A 7,332-nucleotide genomic window follows, 5' to 3' on the forward strand; every position below is an offset into this window, starting at 1 on the left:
GGCCAGAGACAAGGGTTTCGAGAGTCATTTTCAGACCAGGGGACATGGAAGCTGTGAGTGTGGCCAAGATCACCTGGAGCACATGGACAGTGAGCAGAAGAACCAGATGGAAGCCTGGGGACTGCCAACACATGAGGAGCAGCCGAGGGAGGGAGTCAGCAAAGATTCCAGCAGGCGGTGGCCTGAGGTGATCACAGCTGAGCCAGGGGAGAAGGAAGGGTGAGTAGGAGCAAACAACACAGAGCAGTCAAGGGAGCACAGGGCAGTGTCCCTGGATTTCACAATTAGGCCCTCAGAAAATGTGATATTTAAATGGCAATCAGGACTTTCTTGGCATTAGTGGTTAGGACTCTGTGCTTCCACTGCAGGGGGTGCAGGTTTGATCCCTGGTCAGGGAACTAAGATCCCACATGGCATGACTCCAAAAAAGTAATAATAAAAAATAAAATAATATTTGTTTCCTTCTGGATTAATTTATCAATACAATTTTTAACCACCGGGCTTCCCAGGTGGCCCTAGTGGTAAAGAACGTGCCTGCCAGTGTAGGAATCCGCAGATTTGATCCCTGGGTCAGGAAGATCCCTTGGAGAAGGAAATGGCACCCCCACTCCAGTATTCTTGCCTGAGAAATCCCATGGACAGAGGAGCTTGGCGGGCTACAGTCTGGGTGCGTGCTTAGTAATGTTGGACTCTTCACGACCCCATGGACCGTGTAGCTCTCCAGGCTCCTCTGTCCATGGGATTCTCCAGGCAACAATACTGGAAGTAGGGTGCCATTTCCTCCTTCAGGGGATCTTCCTGACTCAGGGATTGAACCCACATCTCCTGAATTGGCAGGTGGATTCTTTACCACTGAGCCATCTGGGAAGCCCCTCTTTATCTGGGGCGTTGCACCAAATGTCGCTCTCCCAGTCATCATGGTCATGACCCTGCTGGGAAGCCCCTCACACACCCCTCCATGGTGTCACCCTGGTTTTTGCTGATGGCAAGACAAAAATACAAGAACCAAGTGTCCCTGTCTGACCATGGTGGGGACAGTGGGGATGTGACCACACGGACGTAGCCCTGCTGAGCTCCCGTGGGTCTTGTCTCTTCCCTCCTTCACTCTGATGTGCCCATAGGATGCTGTTCCTCCATCTCCTCCATCAGTACCACACAGAGAGGTCACTTCCAGCAGCTATTAGAGGACAAAGATGCTGCTATCCTAACCACACCCATATTATGCAGGCAACTGGTTTCTAGGCTCTGGATCCCCATCAGGAAATTTCACTCCTGAAACTCCAGGACAGCACACATAGCACTTGGGGGCCAGAAAAGCTTCAGTCCCATCCTCTAGTGCTGCCAAACTCTTCATTAGGAAAAGAATGGTAAATCACTTCAGTCATGTCTGCTGAGGCTGAGTACAATGACTACGTAGGACTGATGCAAAAGATACTGACTCCACAGTGTGCGGGTCCACCACTAGGTCCAAGGACACCTGGCCACTTCCTGGGAGGAGGAAGGGATGAATGAAGGTCACTCCCAGGGGCAGCATCACCAAGCAAGAGGCTCTGGGACTAGTGCTTTGTTCCCAAGCCCAGCATCCAGGACTTATGAAGACGGCGAGAGCCTGGATGTTCTTTGGGGTTGCTGGTAAGAACCCTGCTCACTACTAGACCGGCTGGATGGTCCTGGAATGTCCTCATCAACACAGCCTGTTGTACGGGTGCTTCAAGTGAAGCAGGACACATCTCATGATAAGTCTGTATCCCAACAGAAACAAAAGCCAGGGACACACACACACACACACACACACACACACACACAACAGACCCAAAGGATTGTTCATTCTTCCTGGGTAGCATGTTCATTGCCAGGGACTACTTTAGCCAGGGTTTCCCTTAAAATGTTCCCAAAGTCAAAGAGTGAGGGGCTTCCCTGGTAGCTCAATGGTAAAGAATCCACCTGCCAATGCAGGAGACAAGAGTTCGATCCCTGGGTCGGGAGGATCTCCTGGAGAAGGGAATGGCAACCAACTACAGTATTCTTGCCTGGGAAATCCCATGGATAGAGGAGCCTACAGTCCATGGGGTCGCAAATAGTTGAACATGACTTAGCGACTAAACAACAAGGCCAATGGGGTCGTACAACGATGGAAGCACCGCTTTGCCTTCTCCCTGGATTATGATCCATCCTAGGTCCCCACATTCATTATTTGGTCAACAAAGCAATCAGAGTCTGCTGTCCGAAGGGGCTCTAAGTACTGCCTCCACTCTCCTGTGTGTCTGTGTAACTAAGCAGGATTATTCCATTGTGCGAAGGGGTAGACTCTTCAATAAGTAGTGCTGGGGAAACTGGATAATCACGTGTAAAAGAATGAATCCTGACCCCTATCTTATGCCACTCATCAAAATAAACTCAAAATGGATTACAGACTTAAATGTAAGAACTAAAACCACAGAAGCCCTAGAAGAACACATAGGGGGAAATTTCCACATATACACCAAAAGCACAAGCAACAAAAGCAAAAATAAACAAGTGGGACTACATCAAACTAAAAAGCTTTTGCACAGCAAAAGAAACAATCAATAAAATGAAAAGGCAACCTATGGAATGGGAGAATATATTTGGAAACTATCTATATGATAAGGAGCTAATTTCTAAAACAAAGAAGGAACTCATACAACCCAACAGCAACCCCCCCCCCCACCAATAATTTGACTTAAAATTGGGCAGAGGACTTAAATAGACTTTCACCTTACATCTTACATCTTAGCATGGCTATTATAAAAAAGTGAGGCAGTGATCAAGACCATCCCCAAGAAAAAGAAATGCAAAAAGGCAAAATGGTTGTCTGAGGAGGCCTTCCAAATATCTGGGAAAAGAAGAGAAGTTAAAGGTAAAGGAGAAAAGGAAAGATATACCCATCTGAATGCAGAGTTCCAAAGAATAGCAAAGAGAGATAAGAAAGCCTTCCTCAGTGATCAATGCAAAGAAATAGAGGAAAACAATAGAATGGCAAAGACTAGAGATCTCTTCAAGAAAATCAGAGATACCAAGAGAACATTTCATGCAAAGATGGGTGCAATAAAGTACAGAAACGGTATGGACCTAACAGAAGCAGAAGGTATTAAGAAGAGGTGGCAAGAATACACAGAAGAACTGTACCAAAAAAAGATCTTCAAGACCCAGATAACCATGATGGTATGATCACTCATCTAGAGCCAGACATCCTGGAATGTGAAGTCAAGTGGGCCACAGGAAGCATCACTATGAACAAAGCTACTGGAGATGATGGAATTTCGGTTGAGCTATTTCAAATCCTGAAAGATGATGCTGTGAAAGTGCTGCACTCAATATGCCAGCAAATTTGAAAAACACACAGTGGCCACAGGACTGGAAAAGATCAGTTTTCACTCCAATCCCAAAGAAAGGCAATGCCAAAGAAGGCTCAAACTACCACACAATTGCACTCATCTCACATGCTAGCAAAGTAAAGCTAAAAATTCTCCAAACGAGGCTCAAACAGTACATGAACTGAGAATTTCTAGATATTCAAGCTGAATTTAGAAAAGGCAGAGGAACCAGAGATCAAATTGCCAACGTCTGCTGGATCATCTAAAAAGAAGAGTTCCAGAAAAACATCTACTTCTGCTTTATTGACTACGCCAAAGTCTTTGACTGTGTGCATCACAACAAACTGTGCAAAACTCTGAAAGAGATGGGAATACCAGACCACCTTACCTGTCTCCTGAGAAATCTGTATGCAGGTCAAGAAGCAACAGTTAGAAACAGACATGGAACAACAGACTGATTCCAAATCAAGGCTGTGTATTGTCACCCTGATTATTTAACTTATATGCAGAGTACATCATGAGAAATGCTGGGCTGCATGAAGCACAAGCTGGAATCAAGATTGCCAGGAGAAATATCAATAACTTCAGATATGCAGATGACACCACCCTTATGGCAGAAAGCAAAGAACTAAAGAGCCTCTTGATAAAAGTGAAAGAGGAGAGGAGAGTGAAAAAGTTGGCTTAAAGCTCAACATTCAGAAAACTAAGATCATGGCATCCAGTCCCATCACTTCATGGCAAATAAATGGGGAAACAATGGAAACAGTGATAGACTTTACTTTTTGGGGCTCCAGAATCACTGCAGATGGTGACTGCAGCCATGAAATTAAAAGGCGCTTGCTTCTTGGAGGAAAAGCTATGACCAATCTAGACAGTATATAAAAAAGCAGAGACATTATATTGCCAACAAAGCTCCGTCTAGTCAAAGCTATGGTTTTTCTAGTAGTCATGTATGGACGTGAGAGTTGGATCATAAAGAAAGTTGAGCGCAGAAGATTGATGCTTTTGAGCTGTGGTGCTGGAGGAGACTCTTGAGAGTCCCTTGGACTGCAAGGAGATCAAAGCAGTCAATCCTAAGGAAGTCAGTCCTGAATATTAACTGGAAGGACTGATGCTGAAGCTCCAATACTTTGGCCACCTGATGAGAAGAACTGACTCGTTGGCAAAGACCCTGATGCTGGGAAAGATTGAAGGTGGGAGGAGAAGGGGACAACAGAGGATGAGATGGTTGGATGGCATCACTGACTTGATGGACATGTGTTTGAGTGAGCTTTGGGAGTTGGTGATGGACAGGCAAGCCTGGCACGCTGCAGTCCATGGGTCAGACACCACTGAGTGAGTGAACTGAACTGAAGTGTGGATAAGGATGTGGAAAACAGGGAATTCTTGTCCACTGTTGGTCTGAGTGTAGTGTAGCCACTATGAAAAACAGTATGGAGGCTCCTCAAAAAATTAAAAATAAGGCTATCATGCAATCCAGCAATCCCATTTCCATGTATGGATCCGAAGGAAATGAAGTCATTATCTTGAAGAGATATCTGCACTCATGTTCACTGTAGCTTTATTCACAATAGTCAAGACATGTCCATCAATGGATGAATGTGTAAAGAAACACACACACACACACACACACACAATGGAAAATTATGCAGCCATTAAAGGGAAAGAATTTCAGTCAGTTGAACTGAGGTGGATGAACCTAGAGTCTCTTATACAGAGTGAAGTAGGTCAGAAAGACAAATACAATATATTAACACATATATATGGAATCTAGAAAAATGGTACTGATGAAACTATTTGCAGGGCAGGAACAGAGATGAAGACGTAGAGAATGGACTTGCGAACATGGGGGGAAGAAGAGCATGGGATGAATCTGGAGATTAGCAGTGACACATATACACTATACACATATACACTACTGTGTGTGAAACAGGTAACTCACGGGAAGCTGCTGTGTAACATAAGGAGCTCAGCTTGGTGCTGTGAGGACTGAGAGGCGTGGGATGGGGATGGGTCGGGGGAGGCTCAGGAGAAGAGGGATGTATATACACATATGTATATGTATATATACATATACACATATGTATATGTATATATACAAAGCAATTATCCTCCAATTAAAAAAATTTTTTAAAGAACCAAATAAATAAATAAATAAAAGTATTATATGGGAAATACAGCAACAATTAAAAAAAAAGAAGGAGGAGGAGTTCTTCCACACCAGCTTTCGTCCTTTGAATGAACCAGCACAAACTGGTTTGGGAGCTTGGCAGCAAAAGGAGAAATATTGTGACACATCCCACAGTTACATTCACTTTTCCCCTTTATATCTAGACTCTTTCCATTTCTTAACAAAATATTCAGAACTGGGGGAGAGAGGAATATTAACACTAAATTGTCATTTGATAAGTGTAAAACCAAGGCTCAGAGAAATACAGTAATAAATCATAATTTATAAAAATATATTATGGATTTCCGTGGTGGTCCAGTGGCTAAGACTCTGAACTCCCGATGCAGGGGGCCCAGGTTAGATCCCTTGTTGGGGCACTAGATCCCACGTGCCACAACTAAGACCTGGCACAGCCAAATAAATAAATAAATTAAATAAATGTTAAAAAAAATACATTAGTTGGGTAGCTTCCACTCTATGCAATTGATCTGTAGTTAAAAAAAAAGAGACTTTTGCCTAAGTCTTACATAGAAGGTGTGTTCCTGCACTTTAATTAGAAAAATTCCCGATAAAAACAAGTCTTTTAACCGTTTATGGGTCATGGATATCCCTGAGAATCCACTGAAAGCTGTGAATTCTTTCCCCAAGAGTAGCCGATAAGGGCACAGATATAATTTTGTGTACAATTTGAGAAGCTCACCCATGTATCTCTTGGCAATTTCTGAGTCAAGGCTAAAGAAACCTGCTTTAAAGTGTTAGCTGTACAGTTTTGTTTTTTTTTTTTTTTTTTAATTCTGGCAGTGTGCAGGTGGGATCTTAGTTCCTCAAGCAGGGATTCAACCTGCGTCCCCTGCACCCTTCCCTACATCGGGAGCACGGAGGGTTAACCATTGGACCACCAGGAAGTGCCCAGCAGTACAGTTTTGCAAGATGGTTCAAATCTGCACAGCCTACACCTGAAAACTTTCTAAGGGAGGAGGGGGATGCCTAACAAGTAAAAAGTGATTATGATGCTGTTTTTCAGTATTTGAATCGAAGCTTAAAATTATGGTTTGGCAGCATACACATGCAGATTAAAATAAAAGGTATTTATCAACCTGATACCATAGCCAAATGGTATCAACATTCAAGGTTCCAAACTGTTCTAACAAATGGACCCCTACACTAAAAATACCCTAAGGACACCCTGCAAGAACCACTAGCTTCTCTCTGTCTGCATCTGAGGCTTTCACGCCCTGTACTGAGGCCACATTCTTGAATCCTTGCTATAAGAAGGCACAGGAAACGTTCACATTGTTTACTGCAATGTACACACATCTGCGATTTAAGATGACATCTCTTCCCACCTAAAGGAAGACATTGTGGCACTAAGTTACTGGGTTTCTAGTAAACATTTTGCATTAGAAGAATGACTACACAAAAACTTGCCTGCTAAGTTAAGGATCCATAAAGTCTTCTTTTAACTTGGAGGCTGTGGTAACTGCTAGAAACTGCATTCGCGTTCAGCAGGCTTTCCCTCCTGGTGACCTCTGCGTGCCCAGCAAGCTGCCCCTGCCCGTTTTAGCCACAGTTCTACAAGTGGTGAAGGTGATGGTAACATGAGCTGGCTCCGGCTGCAAATAGCAACAGGCCTGCCATGAGTGAAAGCCCAAATATAGACCTGCCCACTGCTGACTGCTCAAGTATCACCAGCAGAAGTTACATGCTGTCCCCTGAGTTACTTCCATCACCGTGGGGACTGGAGTCTGGTGCCTCCATGGAGGGGATTCAGATGTCTAGTCATGCATAGAGGGTGGAGGGCTGTCACAGCAAGGGCAGGAGGCTGGC

At 44.1% G+C, this 7,332-nt stretch overlaps 1 protein-coding gene across 2 annotated transcripts in view; it reads right to left on the reverse strand.

The window, feature by feature from the left end:
* Positions 1-7,088, reverse strand: part of FSD2 (fibronectin type III and SPRY domain containing 2) — a 37,532-nt gene extending 30,444 nt beyond the window's left edge. For both annotated transcript variants that reach the window (XM_055555533.1, XM_055555532.1), the window contains exon 1: positions 6,934-7,088. The gene's annotated coding sequence lies outside the window, so the exon portion shown is untranslated. The remainder of the gene's footprint in view (positions 1-6,933) is intronic.
* Between the last annotated feature and the right edge of the window lie 244 nt (positions 7,089-7,332).

The sequence above is a fragment of the Bubalus kerabau genome, chromosome 19 (assembly GCF_029407905.1).
Source record: "Bubalus kerabau isolate K-KA32 ecotype Philippines breed swamp buffalo chromosome 19, PCC_UOA_SB_1v2, whole genome shotgun sequence".
In the NCBI taxonomy this organism is placed as follows: Eukaryota; Metazoa; Chordata; class Mammalia; order Artiodactyla; family Bovidae; genus Bubalus; species Bubalus kerabau.